A 20,672-nucleotide genomic window follows, 5' to 3' on the forward strand; every position below is an offset into this window, starting at 1 on the left:
TATTTTTTCCTGCTAGAATTTGATGGAGCCTGAAGTCTATTTTCTGTACATTTTTAGTGTTAATTGTACTTGTGTACATTCTATACACAAAAACTATTTTCCCTGTTAACTTTCCTCTGATATTGCTGCACTTCTTATGTGTCCATTGGGTACATCTTATGGAGTTACTACCTACACCTTTTCTATAAGTCGAGCAGGGTCATCAACCTAAGAGATTTGTGACTTATCTGCTCACCTACTTACTAAGACTTTGTTTTTTGCTAGATTAACTCTAAGGCCCTTTGATTCTAGACCTTGCTTCCATACCTGAAATTGCTTCTCTAGTTCTTGAACTGATTTGGCTATAGAACAAGGTCATCAGCATAGAAGAGTTCCCAGGGGCAGCCTGTCTTAAATTTCTCTGTTATTGCCTGGAGAATTATGATGAATAAGAGGGGGCTGAAGACTGATCCTTCATGAACCCCTACTTGCACCCTGAATTCCTTGCTATACTTGTTGCTAACCTTCACCTTACTGACAACATCCCTGTACATGGCTTGTACAGCCCTCACCAACCACTCATCTATCCCTAGCTTTCGCATTGACCACCAAATAAGGGATCAGGGGACTCTATCAAAGGCTTTATCCATGTTGACAAAAGCCAGGTACAGGGATTTATTTTTGGCTTGATATTTCTCCTGCAGTTACCTAACCAGGAATATGACATCAATTGTGCCTCGGCCTGACACAACTCTGAACTGCATCTCATCTATCTACACTAACTCTCTCCCTAATTAATTGAGCTATGACCCTTTCAGTAACTTTAGGTGCAGACATGGGTGTGTAGTAAGAAGCTTACTTTCAGTCCTTCTGTGTGTCTCCTACAATAGCCTTGGGCCAGTCAAAGCCTTGAGAGTGGATTTGGTAAATGGAAACTGAAAAAAGCCTGTCTTGGAATGATACAGCATAGCCCCTGCACGAGAATGACATGCAAATTCATGAAGATTTCCATATTTTTCATTGGCCATGCCACAGCATGGCCACAGTCTTAGGGCTAAAACATGTAAAAGAATAAAAGAATATATTTGTGTCTTTGTGTTTGTCCCCCAACATAGCTTAACAACCACTGTTGGTTTGTTTGCATCCCTGTAAAAAAAGTACTGGGATTGAATCATTTGACTAAAAACTCTTCAAGGCAGTACCCCAGCATGGGAATAGTCTAAATGACTGCAACAAGTAAAAGATTAAAAAATACTTACACACACACACATATATATATATAGGGGTAGGAGTGGCTGTGTGGTAAGTAGCTTGCTTACGAACCACATGGTTCCAGGTTCAGTCCCACTGGGTGGCACCTTGGGCAAATGTCTTCTACTATAGCCTTGAGTTGACCAAAACCTTGTGAGTGTTTGTGTGTCTGTGTTTGTACCCCCAACATCGCTTGACAACCGATGCTGGTGTATTTACGTCCCCCATAACTCAGCTGTTCGGCAAAAGACACCGATAGAATAAGTCTTGGGGTCGATTTGCTCAACTAAAGGCAGTGCTCAAGCATGGCCACAGATAATGACTGTGTACATACACATGCATGTGTGTATCCCTACTAGTGTATCAACCAGAGACTATCAGATGTTGTCACAATGTGATTCCTCACATTGTTATAGGTTTTCAATGATGCCACCCTTAGCATTTTCCCTGAATGAAACACCCGTCTGTCACTATTTACAGCTGAATGGACAGGAGCATGGGAAATGACACGTTTTGCTCAAGAACACAACACATAGATCTTTTACCTTTTTTTTTACTTCTTTCAGTTATTAGACTGCAGCCATGCCAGGGCACCGCCTTCAATTTTTGATCAAATGAATCAATCCCAGGTCTTACTGTTTTTATTTTTTAAGCTTGCTATTATTCTATCAGTATATAAACAGATTGGGTTTATTTACATTTGTGAAGAAAAAACGATATCCTTCCGCCACCCCTAACTAACCCTAACCCCCAAACAGACTGAAATGCAATAGATTGATACTAGGGTCATAATTATAGGTGATAATTTCATATGACACAACAAGAAAAAAACTGCCGTTTAAACCGAAAAGATCCCATATTACATGTAACACTCGTCCATCTTTACTCTGAAAGTTCAAATTCTACCGATGTTCGCTTTGCCTGTCATCCTTTCGAGGTCAATGAAATAAATAGCAATAAAAAGAACTAGGGTCCAGGCAATAGAATTACGTCTCCTCTCAAAATTACAGGCCCCTATCATTATCTTCATTATTATTTATGGACTCAGAAACGAATTGAAGTGAAATAGCGACTTCGGCGGAAAGTCCTGAGTTTAAATACAGCCAAGGTCGACTTTACCTTCATCCCTTTCGGGTAATACTAGGTTCCATATATTCTACTCCCCTCACTCGCATCAAAGATTGCTGGCCTTGGGTCAAAATTTGAAACCATCATCATCATCACTATTATTAATACAACATTAAAGTAAATCTTATTATCAAGGCCTCATAAACAACAGGACAGCATTAATTAATGTGGAATTTTTCCTTTAATTTTACTAATTAAATATGCCATATTACTTACATTTTACCCGTTAATTTCCTTTATATCACATGTAAAAGTCGATCATAGGTTTTCAGAAACAACAGATCAACATTTCAGTTTTGAAATTATTAATTAAGATGAGCAAATATATTTTCCTAATTTTGTTAAGTTTCCGATTCGAAATAATTACTTTACGATCAAGAGGTTCACATAATTCTATTATTACATTATTATTAGTAGTAGTAGTATTATCACCTTTGCAGCATTAAAGTAAATCTTTGTCAACTTACCATATTCAGATACAAACAACGAGTCAGTGATCAGTAATTAAGCACCTTAATTAATAATTTACAGGGACCAAGTGGTTTGGAGTGTTGTAAAAGTTATTTCCCTTTATCTGGTTGTATTTCTTTTATTCTCCAACAGTCCCATTATTCTCTACTGTCCCATTCTGGGAACATCTTCATCTTGAAGAATTTTCAAATTTTCACCAGAAAAGCTGAGTTTTTATAGGGAGCTGTAGCCTAAAAAACAAGCTCGGGACCTTTTCACTTTGACCGGCAGATGTAAAAAATAATTTCTTTGTAAATAAACACTTTTAAACCTCGTATACTGGTAGAATGTGTTACATAAAACATCTTTTTCTCTTGGCTTTCTTGAGAAAATTCTGTAGTTTGTAAGCTATTTGTTGTTAAATTTCTTGCATTTTGGCAATTTCAACCAATCAATGACGTCTATTGAGGTGAATACAAATTCTGCTGTTGTTTGCCAACAACAACTTCCTGCGGTCTCCATTTAGTTTGTCATTTCATATCAGTCACGTTCATATGAATAAAAGATTGTGGGGTTAGGGTTTGGTGTGGGGGAAAGGGTTTCTTTTTTCTTCAGAAATGTAAATAAACCCACATGGGTTTACAAGTGACAGCTACACCGCCGGAAGGTCTTGTTGACAAGTTCTTATCTTGCCATTTTGCTACATATGTGAAAAGTTTCAAGTTTTTTTGTCTGCAAAAGGGAGTCCATGCTTCTGCCCTATACAAAGATATGCTCAAAATACAAGATTTGTATACAATTATTTTAGTTATCAGACTGACATCATGTTCATGCACATACATACATATATCAAATTAAATACACAATTGAAAGGGCTACTACTAGTTTCATGCTATCATGATACTTGAACAGGAATATTAATAGAATATGCCTCGTATCTTAAGGGCATACAGCCAAAGAAACCAAGCCAAATCTGAGTGGAACCAGGAGAAGCACTCTGGCTTGCCAGCACCTGTCACACTTTCCCACCCAAGCCTGCAAAGAAAATGGATGTTAAAGGATGATGATGATGATGATGAAAACACAACAAAGACAAAATCAGTGTCACTTAAAGCTTTTATTCCTTATTCCCATTCCTTTATTCTCTCATAACAAATTCCTCAAAAATCCAGCACAGTCATCTTTAGAAACCAAAGTCATCTCTGTGTTGATATATTTAGATATATAAATGATGTTGAAGTTGTGATTCATGAATTTCATGTTGACATCCAAGAAACTGAAGTTGATAATGTCAAGCTTGAAGAGGAATAAACCCTGTCTTTCAGCAGACAAAATATTCATAATTGTTGTCCTGTTGTAATAAGTTTTAATACTGATGCGGTTACACTTGTGTATGAATACTCACACGTGTACTTAAGATGCCATTTGCAGAGAATGGTTTACCACAGATATGACACTGATATGGTTTTTCCCCCAGTATGAATAGGTTTGATACTATTGCTAGAGAATGATTCACCAGATATCACAATCCTGTGGCTTCTTCCCCTTATGGGTACGTTTGTGTTTAGACAAGACTCCACTTTGGGAGAATGATTTACCACAGATATTACAATGATATGGCTTCTCTCCTGTATGAATACGTTTGTGATTATTTAAAGAACAGTTATGAGAAAATGATTTACCACAAATATCACACTGATATGGGTATTCTTCAGTATGAATACGCTTGTGACCAGTCAAATAAGTATTTCTAGAGAATGATTTACCACAGATATCACAATGGTATAGCTTCTCTCCTGTATGAATACGTTTGTGAGTATTTAAAGTACTGTTGTGAGAAAATGATTTAGCACAAATATCACACTGATATGGGTATTCTTCAGTATGAATACGCTTGTGATCAGTCAAATAAGTATTTCTAGAGAATGATTTACCACAGATATAACAATGGTATGGCTTCTCTCCTGTATGAATACGTTTGTGAGTATTTAAAGTACTGTTGTGAGAAAATTATTTACCACAAATATCACACTGATATGGGTATTCTTCAGTATGAATACGCTTCTGATCAGTCAAATAAGTATTTCTAGAGAATGATTTACCACAGATATAACAATGCTATGGCTTCTCCCCTGTATGAATACGTTTGTGAGTATTTAAAGTACTGTTGTGAGAAAATGATTTACCACAAATATCACACTGATATGGGTATTCCTCAGTATGAATACACTTATGAATATGCTTGCTGTACTATTTTGCCGCAACTTTCTCTCACTCTTTCTTCTGTTGGCCTGCTCACTTAGCCAGTGGGGTGGCGTCATTTGAGGGCTAAAACAATGCGAAACGCATTGTGACCAACGATGTGTAGCAACATCTGATAGCCTGGTCGGTCACGGTGATCACATTGATATATATGAATATATATTTTTACAACCATCCAGCATTCCGAACATCTTTTTTCTTTCATATGTATTAAATCGGTACATCACCCCCAATACTTCTAATATACATATATATATATAGGATCTAAGAGGTAATGGTGTCATTGAGACCCAAAATCGTCAGGTAATGCTGAATAAGTGCCATAGACTGACCATAGTTAATTCCAGGTTCGGTGATTTTGGGAATAAGGGGTTCAAAGTTGGTCATCTGTCAGTATGTGTAAATAAGAATTTTTTGCGTAATGCGATAAAAAACCAAGGCTGTGTAGATATTAGAACATTTATAGATAGAAGGTCTTACACCTGTTTTCAGGATATTTATTAATTATATCCCTTCATTGGAGATGATGTGGGAGGATTGTTAATTAATAGTTAATTTAGATAGGATACAAAATAGAGAGTGAGGTGGAGGAAAGAAAATAGATGTGAGATATGTAGGGGCATTGAATTTGTAGATCCATTTTTTAGGCAGAATGGTAGATATGTAAGATTCCAATACTTTCCAAGAAAAATCCAGCAGTATTTAAAATTGTTTATTCCAAGTATAAAGTTTATACACAATGTAAGATTCCAATACCTTATGAGTAAGATTCAACAGTATTTAAAAGTGGTCATTCCAAGTACAGAATTTATACACTATGGTTTTTTTTTATCTCATTATGCAAAAAATTCTTATATATATATACATATACATACATATAAAAGTAATCAATTTAATGTCAGAATATAGAGTGATCAATGGTTCTGCATTCACAAAGCATTTGTAGATGCAAAACATTTGCTCACTCTATGACTGGACATCAACTCAATAACTTTAATAAATTAGTGCCCAATGTTTACACACACACACAAGCATATATATATATATATATATATATATATATATATATATATATATATATATATATATATATATATTCAATTTTCAATAGCTAGAAGTGAGACATACTTCTGATGACACCCACACACACATATAACTCCATCCCCAACCTCTTGACACCTTCCATACATCATCTCTTACTTTGTGTGGGATTTTTCCTTGCATCTTGTCACCAACATCTTATTTTCATCCCAGATACTCCTACCCACTCTTAGGTAAAAGTATGTTAACTGTGTATCTTCCCTATAGCAAAACATTTCTTCCTTGGTGCAAAATCACATCCCAGGCCTTTTATTAAACTCTTTCCTCCCACTTAGCGAAGTGAACTGCTTTTTATGTCTTTTTTTTTTCATATCTTACAAGTTACTTGTCAACCCCTCACTAGTGCTGGTAGTAAGAAACAAGCACCCAGTGCACACTGCGAAGTTGTTAGCACTAGGAAGGGCATCCAGCTGTGGAAACAATAGCAAAGTTGACATGTATTGATGAGGAATATGAGGGAGGGAAGGAGAAAACAGGAAGGAAAGATGAATGGATGGATGGTTGGACGTGCATGTACATAGATAAATGTACACGCACATTCTAAAGTACAGACAAACATGTTCGTATCACTTCTAATTAAACTGCAACCACGCCGAAGTATCAGCTCGTAGGTTCCGTTCAGGAATGGAACACCAGAACTTATTTTTCATTTGGTAGTTATAATGTTGGAGTCTTTCGGTGCAGGAATGTAAACAAACAAACAATGGTTTTCGAACATTTATGGGAGAAACACACACGCGTCTCCATCACGCCTCGCTCCATCATCACTGTCTGACAAGTTTTGTTGGTTTCTTTCCATACCTGATGCTTTGGGGGTTCGGTAACAGGATAGCATTAAAGAAGCAACAGACATGCAAAGAAGCAGTCAGTTTCTAGTTTTCTATCTTTTGTCATCATTCGGATTGGTTTTTTTTATTACAATTCACATTTTCAGAAAGTAATTATAGCAATAAAAATCATAAAACTTACCACTTGAGTTTTAGCATCAGACAATTGTGGAATAATATAGGTTTTACAACGGTCAGATATTTAGTTCGTTTCGTTGAGATTCCGTGTCGCTTTTCTGAAGTGTCCTTAACTTATATTTCCTGCGAAATCCACACCTTCGGGTGATTAACGTTAATCAACATTAAACTGGATTTATTTATGATACGAGGTAAGATATAACACATATCTTTAATAAAAGCCAATGAACCTTGACAGTGAAAGTTTTAAATATTGCTGCACCAATTTTTTTTACCTTGTATTAAATAATTTTGACCTCATAACCCATTAAAATAATTGCATTATGCTTTTAACTTACCTCTCTGCTTTTATATAATATATTGCGTGTGCAGGTATGTATAAATTTATATATAGAAAGAGATTTTAAAAGTGTCCCGTATATATAGTTTTCTAATCTGGCAACCCTATCCAAACATGTCCCTTATGAGCCTATACAATTGATGATACAGCATAGAATTCACACTTGATCAATGTATGATAAAAGTTACACATTTCTCCAAACTAATCTACAATAAATGTTTGTTTCCAAGTTCTATAATTTGATGACATTTTTAATATGCTAAGGTGCAGTGATGAGAGATAAACAAATGGATAAGTTTGTTCCTTAAATGCTAATGATGGTGGTTATCTAGTGAATATGTGGTGGAGCCATTTCGTAGATGGTAACCATGTGAGAGTGAATGTATGGAAAATATATATCCTAGTCACTGAGAAAATGTTAAAATGTAACAATTGTTGGAAATTCTCAACAGAACTGAACAGCAGAAGGTCTTCAGAGACAAAACCCCACTGAGGCAAGTCTTTTGCTCCCTTGTTACATTCTACCAATTATTTATAAGTTAGCACTCGCTCTCTACTCCACATTTGACAGCATCTATTTCCTTCTATTTATTGCACATGTACATCTACTATTTTTCGTGTTGACGTTCCTCTAATATTACTGCACATCTTATGTATCCATAACTTGCACTGGCTACACCTTATGGAGTTTCTGCATATTCCCTTTCCATATTTCAAGCAGGGCCATTTCCCTGTAAGATTTGTCTGCTTACTAACTTACTAAGACTTTGGTCTCTGTTAAATTAACTTTAAGGCCCACTAATTGCAGACCCTGCTTACACACCTGAAATTTCTTTTCTCTTGCTGGTATTGATTCAGCTGTAAGATGATCAGCATAGAGGATCTCACTGGGGCAGGCCAGTATATATATATGTGTGTGTGTGTATGTCTGTATTGTGGTTAGTGACTAAATTATAGTGATGTTTATGTTTGATCTGTTCTAAAAGTCATGACACTCGTGAACACTAATTTCTTAAATAGATCTACTCAGTAAGGGGTGACCTAGGGCTAAACAACAGTGACTTATGTTTCCTAAGACAATACAACGTTATCGTCCAGTATTTTGTAGTTTAGCATTTTACATAATATTTGAAGGTGGACGAGCTGAAGGCTGTGCATATGTGGACATTACACAAGTTTGTATAATATAACTTTAATAACAAAATAAATTTTAAAGACTAATTATTGGGGTAAAAGTTTATATCCACAGTTTATCATTATGAAAATGTAGTTATATTTTCTATTGTTGAATCTCTGCTTTTTAAGTCTTTCCTTTAAGTCTTTTCTACTGTTTGTGTGTCATTTCAGAATATGAGATGTTTGTGTTATAGAGGAATTTTTACATCAGATACATCATGAATATTGATCATCACTTGGAGACTAATGGAAGATATTATAAATAATATACATAACCCTGTTTCTATAACAAATTTCTGGTAAATAACTGAAATATTTCTTCTGAATTAATAGCAACATTTGCTTTATTCCATTGCCAGGAATATATACTTGGAAAAATCTGCAAAGGTGTTGTATTATCTTCAGATATTCACAAAGATCAGATCAGGTGTAATTATAGCTGTAGAACTTTTTGAATCAACACAGAAATATATAAAGAAGAAAGAAAAAAATACATAATAAATAATTCTTTAACACGAACTGCTGAATATTCATTAGATCACGTGACATTCAACGTCACCGTCGTGAGAAGTCCTCGGAAGTAGAATTTTCTGCATGGAATGTCGCCTTGCCAAGGGAGATAATCTCCTTATCGGAATGTATACCAAAATATAAAGGGATTTAAACAGAGTTACATACCTTACATATTTCCGGTATCTTAATAAGCATGCGTAATAAACGCACTGAATACTTGACGTTGTTACCAGCTTCGATGTCCCGTGCGTGAATTCCTCTTTATCAGCTGATAATAATAATTCATTTGATACCAGCTGATACTAATAATCCATTTGATATCAGCTGATAATAATAATCCATTTATAATTCTTTTAATGCATTTCTCAACTGCCATATACACACATATATAAACAACACTTACCTTTTATGAAACATTTGCGTAAGTATTAAACAATGAAAAGATTCAATGTTTTTTTAATTCTGGAGACTTTCGGTTTTTGACGTGTCAATTCGTTGTTCCTCTTCCGTGTTTTATGAACGAGAGATGTCCTTCATTGTGCAGGATTTGGCTGCTATTTCTTGCTACGAAAGACATAGGTTCTTTTCGGTTTGAACGGCAGTTTTTTAAAATAAATTCTACGTAACTAAACACTTTTAAACTTCGTATACTGGTAGAATGTGTTTATAAAACATTTTTTTTCTCTTGGCTTTATTGAGACAATTCTAGGCAATCTTTCGTCTCTAGTAGACCTTTCCGTCGATTTCCGTAAAAAACTTTTATTTTTTTATATATGGGCTTGCGGGAACTTTTGAAGTAATGAGAGCGAAAGAGACTAAGAGAAAGCGATTTTATGACGAGGGAAGTTCTTTTCAAGTTACCGTGCATGGCAAGCATTGATGTACATGTGTGTGTGTGTGTGTGTTTGATGGGGTGTGGGAGACAGAAAGTATGTTGTGTAAGTGAAGTGCTTCTGTAAGTGTGTGTGAAGAGACAGAGAGTAATGTGTGAAAGAGAGAGATAACTGAAATTTTTTACTCGGTGTATGTGTATATGCATGTATGTGTGTGTATGTATGTATGGCCGATTCAGTGTTTACATTATTTCGAGTTAAAACGAAAGATTACCTTTGCCTGTTTATGTAACGGTCTGCTATGTAGAAAATAATGAGGTTGACTCAATGGAATAATGACAGTGATCGAAGATATAGACAATTTTTTTTTATTTAATCGTTATACATGCCTTGTCGACTGCTAATGTAAACACTGAATCGGCCATACATGCATACATACACACACATACATACATATACATACACACACATACATACACATACATACACACACATAAATACACATACATACACACACATACATACACATACATACACACACATGCATACACACATACATAGATACATATACACACACACATACATGCATACACACATACATGCATACACATGCACGCACTACAAAAACCGAGTAAAAAATTTCAGTTATCTCTCTCTTTCACACATTACTCTCTCTGTCTCTTCATACACACTAACAGAAGCACTTCACTTACACAACATACTTTGTCTCCCACACCCCATCAAACACACACATGTACATCAATGCTTCCCATGCATGGTAACTTCAAAAGAACTTCCCTCGTCATACAATCGCTTTCTCTTAGTCTCTTTCGCTCTCATTACTTCAAAAGTTCCCGCAAGCCCATATGTAAAAAAATAAAAGTTTTTTACGGAAACCGACGGAAAAGTATACTAGAACCGTAAGATTGCCAAAAACCCTTCTGTGCAGTATGAATATGTCCCTCGTTTAAGAAACAGATTGGGTTTATTTACATTTCTGAAGAAATAAAGATACCCTAACCCTAACGGATCTTTTCGGTTTGAACAGCAGTATTTAAAATTAATTTCCACGTAACTAAACACTTTTAAACATTGTATACTGGTAGAATGTGTTTATAAAACGTCTTTTTCTCTTGGCTTTATTGAGATAATTCTATAGTTTGTAAGATATTTGTTGTTTTGTTTTCTTCAATTTCTGCAATTTCAACCAATCAGTGACGTCTATTGAGGTGAAAACATTCTGTGCTGTATGAATATGTCCCTCGTTTAAGAAACAGATTGGGTTTATTTACATTTCTGAAGAAAAAAAGATACCCTTCCCCCTAACCCTAACCCTAACAGATCTTTTCGGTTTGACCGGCAGTTTTTTAAAATAATTTCCACGTAACTAAACACTTTTATACTGGTAGAATATGTTTATAAAACATTTTTTTCTCTTGGCTTTATTGAGAAAATTCTGTAGTTTGTAAGATATAGCCTCTATATTTTACACTTGTTTTTCTATAATTTCAGAATATCAAATGATGGAAGAAGGATCCTCAATATCTACCATGTTTTAAAGATTAAAGGAAAATATTACACAAAACAGATGAATAACATTGTTTCTACAAATTTGTGGAAGAATTCCTGTGAAGCATTTACTCTGGAATAATTTCTGAACATCCCTGACTGAAGTGTCAAGAAGATGAGCTTGCATTCCGATTAAAGTTGGATAAATTTATGGAATGTTGCTAAACAAAGGTAAGACTGGACAGAAATACAGCAGTAGACGTTTATGTCAAATTTCTAAACATCACGGACTAGTGTGTCAAGAACTGGAGCATACGTGCCACTGGAACTTGGATAGATTTACGGATGTTTTGCTAAATAAAGACAACAGTAGAAGGAAATAGAGGAGAAGTGTAAGGAATAAAGTATAAAAACAAGAGCAAGAAAAATATATCAACTGGGATTTGAGAGGAAAAGAAATAGGAAAGAGAGAGAAAATTATAGAATTGATTTTCCCCTGAACACATGATAAAAGAGATGACATCATATGACTGTGATATCTGTACAAAGTCCTTCTCGAAAAAAAAGTATCTAAATGTGCATAAATATATTCATACAGGTGAGAAACCATATCAGTGTGATGTCTGTGGTAAATCATTTTCTCGTAAATATAACTCCATTGCACACAAACGTATTCATACGGGAGAGAATCTGTATTATTGCGAAATCTGTGGTAAATCGTTCACCAGAAGTGGTACATTAAGTACACACCAAAGTATTCATACAGGGATACCATATTGTTGTGATATTTGTGGTAAATCATTTTCTTATAATAATGATCTAAAGAGACACCAACGTATTCATACAGGAGAGAAGCCATATCAGTGTGATATCTGTGGTAGATCATTCTCTGATAGTTCTTATTTATCTAAACACAAACGTTCTCATATGGGAGAGAAACCATTTCGCTGTGATATTTGTGGTAAATCATTCTCTCAAAATAGTTACTTAACTATGCACAAACGCCTTCATACAGGTGAGAAACCGTATCATTGTGATATCTGTGGTAAATCATTTACTGGAAGTAAATTGTTAACAGAACACAAACGTATTCATACAGGGGAGACGCCATATCGGTGTGATATCTGTGGTAAATCATTTTCTCGAAGTAGTGCCTTAGCAAGACACAAACATATTCATACAGGAGAGAAACCATATAGTTGTGATATCTGTGGTAAATCATTCTCTCGAAATAATAGTTTGACAAATCACATACGTATTCATACAGGAGAGAAACCATATGATTGTGACATCTGTGGTAAATCATTCTCTCAAAGTTATGACTTAAATATACACAAACGTTTTCATACAGGAGAGAAGCCATATCGTTGTGATATTTGTGGAAAGACCTTCATTCAAAATAGTGTCTTAACTATTCACATACGCGTTCATACAGGAGAGAAACCATATCTTTGTGTTATTTGTGGTAAATCATTCTCTGAAAGAAGTTCGTTAACAAAACACAAACTTATTCATACAGGAGAGAAGCCATATCATTGTGATATCTGTGGTAAATCATTCTATCAAAATAGTTCATTAAGAAAACACAAACATACACATACAGGAGAGAAGCCATATCATTGTAATATCTGTGGTAAATCTTTCTCTTATAATAGTCAGTTGACTATTCACAAACGTGTTCATACAGGAGAGAAGCCATATCCTTGTGATATCTGTGGTAAATCATTCTCTTGGCATAGTCACCTTACTAGGCACAACCGTGTTCATACAGGAGAGAAACCATATCATTGTGATATTTGTGGTAAATCATTCTATCAAAATTGTAACTTAACAAAACACAAACTTATTCATACAGGAGAGAAGCCATATCATTGTGATATCTGTGGTAAATCATTCTATCAAAATAGTTCATTAAGAAAACACAAACATACACATACAGGAGAGAAGCCATATCATTGTAATATCTGTGGTAAATCTTTCTCTTATAATAGTCAGTTGACTATTCACAAACGTGTTCATACAGGAGAGAAGCCATATCCTTGTGATATCTGTGGTAAATCATTCTCTCGACATAGTCACCTTACTAGGCACAACCGTGTTCATACAGGAGAGAAACCATATCATTGTGATATTTGTGGTAAATCATTCTATCAAAATTGTAACTTAACAAAACACAAACACATTCATATGCGGGAGGAAGGAAAAGGGCAGTTTCTGTAGTTGAGATTTTTGGTTTCTTTCAATATTCACCTCCCATTCCTGTATTTACTTTTCATGATGTAAGGACCTCTTATACCAAATCTCCTCCTCCTGAAAACCCTACACATTATTCTTTCTTGAATATCCTGTAATTACAGCATATTTACTGTTTATTGCATTTTAAATGCTTCGCTCATTAAAAATGTTACACAATAACTTACATTGTTATTTTTTTTACTCAAGAATATTGTAAATTTGTCAAACATTTACGTAAACAATGACCCCAAATACAAAACACATCACAAAGGAAGAACAAAGATATAACAGCACATTTCTCTTCAATTTCTCCTATGGGTTACAAATATTGAAGACTGTATTGAGTGACATAATTATAGGTATAGAATGTTAGAGAAATAGACAGGATGTTCATGGATGGAATATCTATAATCACACGTCTGCTCAGTTAGAAGTGACCTGGATCTAAACAACAATGTCAAGTTATCTTTCTGGAGAAAGACTAATGTTAGCGTCCACCATTCTATAGTTTTATTTTAAGACTCTTAAGGAGTGGCTGTGTGGCAAGTAGCTTGCTTACGAACCACATGGTTCCGGGTTCAGTTCCACTGCGTGGCACCTTGGGCAAGTGTCTTCTGCTATAGCCTCGGTTCAGCTTCCTCTTTTCATCATTTCATGTCTGACGTCCATGCTGGAATGGTTCGATGGTTTGAGCAGGGCTGGCAAACTTCAGTGCTGCAGCACACTCCAGTCTGATTTATGATTTCTTCTTCATCATCTTCTTACAGTATTCACCCGGGGTGGGTTGAGCTGGCTTCATTTATCCTCAATGCCGCATCTCTCACAAACGCTGACCAGGCTTGGTGAGTTGAGGCTAACGACCTCCTGATCTCCAACCACTCCTTATTCCAGCAGCGAACGCCTTGACTGTCATCAGACAGGGTTTTCTTTGTCCACCACATCACTTTTGCCAACCCTGAAGGGGAGCTGGGGCAATTGCTTCGTAGGGTGGGTTTCAGATCAGCCTTGACTGTCATCAGCCAGGTTTTTCGTTGTCCACCACATTGCGTTCACCAACCCTGAAAGGGAGCTGGGGCAATTGCTTCGTAGATGAATTCTGGTTGACGACGGAGGGCATGACCCAGCCAATGCAGATGTCTCGTTAGGATGACTTGTCGGAGGGAGGTGATTCTGCACTGGTGTCACACCGAATTGTTAGAGATAAAGTGATGCCATCGGACACGAAGGATGCGGGGTAGACACTTCACAGGGTACTTTTATGTGATACCACGCACTTGCAATTTCACTTTGATAAAGAACAATCACAAGTGCTTTGGGCCACCTGGGGGATGAGTCTGAACATTTCTGCTGTGGAGTATGGGTCTTTATCATATCACCAGAAAAGTACTCTGTCCTGACTTTGCTCATCCACACTTTTCCATCTACTTTGAAAGATCGGCACTTCTTTATGGAACTGTTTTTGTCCAGCTGAGTTGTTAAGGTAAATGTTTATCTCAATAAAAGTGAGTCTGTATATTTTAAGTAGTTTCTACATTTTACACTGTTGTTTCTCTATAATTTCAGAACGTCAGGTGACAGAACATCATCATCATTGTTCATCCGTGGTCGAGACAATGGAATTTACCATGCTACGCCAGACTTCACGGTCCATCATAGCATTACGGAGGTCCTGTTGCTGGATGCCTGTATCCCTGGAGATTACATCAGGGTAAGAGAGTGTGCGCCCTCTGGTATCACGACCGTGGTCAAGACAATGGAATTTACCATGCTACGCCAGACTTCACAGTCCATCATAGCATTACGGAGGTCCTGTTGCTGGATGCCTGTATCCCTGGAGATTGCATCAGGGTAAGAGAGTGTGCGCCCTCTGGTATCGCAACCGTGGTCGAGACAATGGAATTTACCATGCTACGCTAGACTTCACGGTCCATCATAGCATTGCGGAGGTCCTGTTGCTAGATGCCTGTATCCCTGGAGATTACCTCAGGGTAGGAGAGTGTGCACCCTCTGGTATCGCGACCGTGGTCGAGACAATGGAATTTACCCTGCTACGCCAGACTTCACGGTCCATCATGGCATTATGGAGGTCCTGTTGCTGGATGCCTGTATCCCTGGAGATTACATCAGGGTAGGAGAGTGTGCGCCCTCTGGTATCGCGACCGTGGTCGAGACAATGGAATTTACCATGCTACGCCAGACTTCACGGTCCATCATAGCATTACGGAGGTCCTGTTGCTGGATGCCTGTATCCCTGGAGATTACATCAGGGTAGGAGAGTGTGCGCCCTCTGGTATCGCAAGCAGATGGCTTCCAGAGGAGAAGAAATTACCTCGTTTTCAGCTCTACAACAATGTCCAGCAAACTGGACTCTCCTACCTTTCACAAGAGATGATATAAGTGGTAGTTTCCTATATATTTGTACTTTAGTTGGATGACACTTCCATGAGAGATTTTGAGCTCTCATAAGGATGCGAGTGTAAGTTCCATCCAACCGCCTCTTAAGCTTCTTTGATAACGTCCAGGTTTCAGAGCCATATAGTAGAATTGGTTCGACTGTGGCTTTAAAGATTTCAAGTTTGAAGTCTCTACTTAGATTTGATGACCAGATCTTATGCATGTCATTACAGGCTGACCAGGCCATACCCTTTCTAGTTAGAAAATCTTTTCCAGATGATGATATGTATGACCCAAGATATTTGTAATCAGAAACCATATTTAAGGGCACATTGTTGTTGTTGTTGTGACAGAAGAAGCAACCTCAGTATCTACAATGTTTTAAAGACTAAAGGAAAATATCATACAAAACAAACATATAATATTGTTTCTATAAATCTGTGAAAGAATTCGTTTGAAACATTTGCTCTGAAATAATATTATTAGCCAAATTCTGAAAATTGCTGACTAGAATGACACACAAAGAAGCTTGTTGGCAGATTAACATTGGATAAAGTAGAAATTTATGTAAGCAATAAAGTAAAAAAAGGAAAGCAGGAAAAATATATCAATTGGGATTTGAGAGGAAAAGAAATAGGAAGAAGAGAGAAAATTATAGAATTGATTTCCCCTGAACACATAGAAAAGAGATGACATCATATGACTGTGATATCTGTACAAGTCGTTCTTCTCGCGGAAAGCAACTAATTATGCACAAACATACTCATACGGGGGAGAACTGTATCATTGTGATACTTGTGGTAAATCATTCTCTGAAAATGGTTCTCTTACAAAACATCTACGTATTCATACAGGAGAGAAGCCATATCACTGTGATATCTGTGGTAGATCATTCTCTCTAAATCATAACTTATCTAGACACAAACATATTCATACAGGTGAGAAAGCCTATCAGTGTAAATCTATCTGTGGTAAATCATTCTCTGAAAATTGTGACATAACCAAACACAAACGTATTCATACAGGTGAGAAGCCATATCAGTGTGATATCTGTGGTAAATCATTCTCTCAAAGTATTCACTTAAGTGGACACAATCGTATCCATACGGGAGAGAAACCATATCATTGTGATATCTGTGGTAAATCATTCACTGAAAATGGTTCTCTTACAAAACACCTACGTATTCATACAGGAGAGAAGCCACATCACTGTGATATCTGTGGTAGATCATTCTCTCTAAATCATAACTTATCTAGACACTATATTCACACTGGACAGAAACCATATCATTGTGATATCTGTGGTAAATCATTCTCTAACAGTGGTCACTTATCTACACACAAATGTATTTATACAGGGGAGAAACCATATTGTAATACCTGTGGTAAATCATTCTCTCAAAATAGTGAGTTAACAAGACACAAGCATATCCATACAGGAGAGAAACCGTATCATTGTGATATCTGTGGTAAATCATTCTCTGATAATGCTACCTTAACAAAACACATACGAATTCATACAGGAGAAAGCCCTATCACTGTGATATTTGTGGTAAAACATCCTCTCAAATAAGTCCGTTAATTGCAACACAAAAACAACATTCATACAGGAGGAAACTTTTTTCATTCTAATAACTGTGGTAAATCATTCTCTCAAAATAGTGACTTAACAAGACACATATGTATTCATACTGGGGAGAAACCGTATCATTGTGATATCTGTGGTAAATCATTCACTCAAAATAGTGAGTTAACAAAATTCAAGCATATTCATACAGGAGAGAAACCATATCACTGTGATATCTGTGGTAAATCATTCTCTTAAAATAGTGCCTTAACTGCACATAAACGTATTCAGACAGGAGAGAAACCCTATCATTGTGATATCTGTAGTAATACATTCTCTGTAAGTAGTTCACTAACACAACACAAACGTATTCATACAGGAGAGAAGCCATATCGATGTGATATCTGTGGTAAATCATTCTCTCAGAATAGTCAATTTACAAGACACAAAGATATTCATACAGGGGTGAAAGGAAAAGGGTGGTCTCTATAGTTTCCTGTTTGCTATATTTGTTTTAATTATTCCTGTATTTTATGCAATGGAAATTATTGATTAAATATTTCCCAAAATTTCAGTTGTTTCTTTGTTTTTGCAATTTCACCTCCCACTCCATCCTTGATCACTCATGCAGTTCCTTTCCATGATATAAGGACCTTTTATACCAAATCTCTCTCCTCACACCCACCCCTACACATTATTCTTTCTTGAATATTGCATCTTGTAATTACAGTATATTCATTGTTTATTCTATTTTAAATGCTTCACTCATTAAATATGCCAGCCAGTGAAGGGTGACATAATGGTTGATCAGGGAAGTTTCCAGAGCTATAAAAGCAGAAGAGACCAGAAAGGAAGAATATGAGGCATACGTATAGTTTAGTGGCCCCACACTAGATTCCTTGTTAATATCTGAGTAATGGTTTCTTCAACTAACTTTTCAGAAACAAGTTTTCAAAGGTCCAGATTAAGATTATTTTCATAACCTAGAAAATGAACATTTTGGAAGAGATTCTTATTATGAACCCCACACTGTTTTTGTGAACCCTAACTTCATAACTAGGGGAACCCTACCAGACTCTTGATCAACTAAAAAATCTGGTGACACAATGTGTAAAATGTTTGTTTCTTGAAGGCATCACATAAATTTATTTCACGTTGCTCTTGTTTACTCATCTGTAGAAGTGAGTTGCAGTGTCACAGGTGCCAAGCTATATCGGCCCCTTTGCCTTTCCCTTGGATAACACTGGTGGCGTGGAGAGGGGAGGCCGGTATGCATGGGCGGCTGCTGGTCTTCCATAAAAAAACTTGCACAGACTTTTGCCTGGGAGAGTAACTTTCTAGGTGGTCCCACGGTCAGTCATGACCGAAGGGGGTTTCAGCTCAGCATAGTGTTAATATCATAAGTGTTATAAAGAATCTCATATGGGCAAACATCCATATATGCCACACACACAAAATAAATTCAAAATCCGAAAGAAATTATTTGTATTATAACTATAACGGAGATAAGTTATCTCAAGATGGTGCTCCAGCATGGCAACAGTCAAGTGACTGAAACAAATGGAAGAATATAGATAGATCGATGTTGGATCTTTTCGGTTTGAATGGCAGTTTTTTCTAGTGATGTCATATGAAATCGTCACCCATAATTATGACCCTAGTATCGATCTATTGCATTTCAATCTTTTTTCATAGTCATCTCTCTTCCATAGTTAGAAATAGCAGTCAAATCCCGCACAAATCATAGAATCCCTTTTCCGTTGCTAGAAATAGCAGTCAAATCCCACACAAATCAAAAACATTTCTCTTTCACAGCTAGAAATATCAACCAAATATCGCACAAATCATAGAATCTGTTTTCCGTTGCTAGAAATAGCAGCCAAATCCCACACAAATCAAGGACATCTCTCTCCGATCGCTTTTTTCTTTAGAAATGCAAATAAACCAAATCTGTTTCTTAAACGAGGGACATATTCATACCGTACAGAATGATTTTTACTTCAATAGACGTCATTGATTGGTTGAAATTGAAGAAAAGAAACAACAAATATCTTACAACTATATAATTTTCTCAATAAAGCCAAGAGAAAAAGATGTTTTATAAACCCATTCTACCAGTATACGAAGTTTAAAAGTGTTTAGTTACGTGGAAATTATTAAAAAAAAACTGACGTTCAAACCGAAAAGATCCGCGATGTTAAATATATGGCTGGAAAGCTGTTATCAACAACTATTATATTTGTTTTTATGTTTGAATAAAGTCATTGACTGATGATTTTCTATTTCATATTTGAGATTTATATTTTTGAGACTCCAATCGGTCATGACTGACCATGGGCTTGCACCTAGAAAGTTACTCTCCCAGGCACAAGTCTGGACAAGGTTGTTTATGGAAGACCAGCAATTACCCATGCATACCTGTGTTATCCAAGGGGAAAGGCAAAGGGGCCGATACAGCTGGGCACCTGTGATGTCGCAACTCATTTCTGCAGCTGAGTGAACTGGAGCAATGCAAAACGCAGGTCCAGGATTCGAGCTCACAACCTCACGATCGTAAGCTCAATGCTCCAACCACTGTGCCGTGCCCCTTCTATCATATATAGAAGGAATTTCGACAGGAAACCATGTCACTCTATGCTATAAGAGGCTGGCGTTAAGAAAACTTAACAACACTTAAAGGGAAAAATAAAACAGGGCCCACGATGAATGGATTAATTGTTGCTGTGGATCGAACCTACAAACCAACGGCATTATACTGTTTGTTAAAGGGAGATAATTAGTCTTTGATGTCTTATTTCATGAGACAACGTGGTTCCTACTTGATGTTGACTTCCGGGTCAAAGGTCTTTTGAATGAATTTCTTTTAATTAGCTGATAATAATAATAATACGTTTATAATACTTATAATGCATTTCTCAACTACCATATACACACATATATAAACAACACTGTCCTTTATGAAACATTTG

At 36.4% G+C, this 20,672-nt stretch overlaps 1 pseudogene; it reads left to right on the plus strand.

Annotated features, from left to right (window-relative positions):
* The first annotated feature begins 899 nt into the window (after nucleotides 1-899).
* LOC115221849 lies at nucleotides 900-997 on the plus strand (annotated as a pseudogene).
* Nucleotides 998-20,672: the final 19,675 nt, after the last annotated feature.

Source organism: Octopus sinensis, linkage group LG18 (assembly GCF_006345805.1).
Source record: "Octopus sinensis linkage group LG18, ASM634580v1, whole genome shotgun sequence".
Classification (NCBI taxonomy): Eukaryota; Metazoa; Mollusca; class Cephalopoda; order Octopoda; family Octopodidae; genus Octopus; species Octopus sinensis.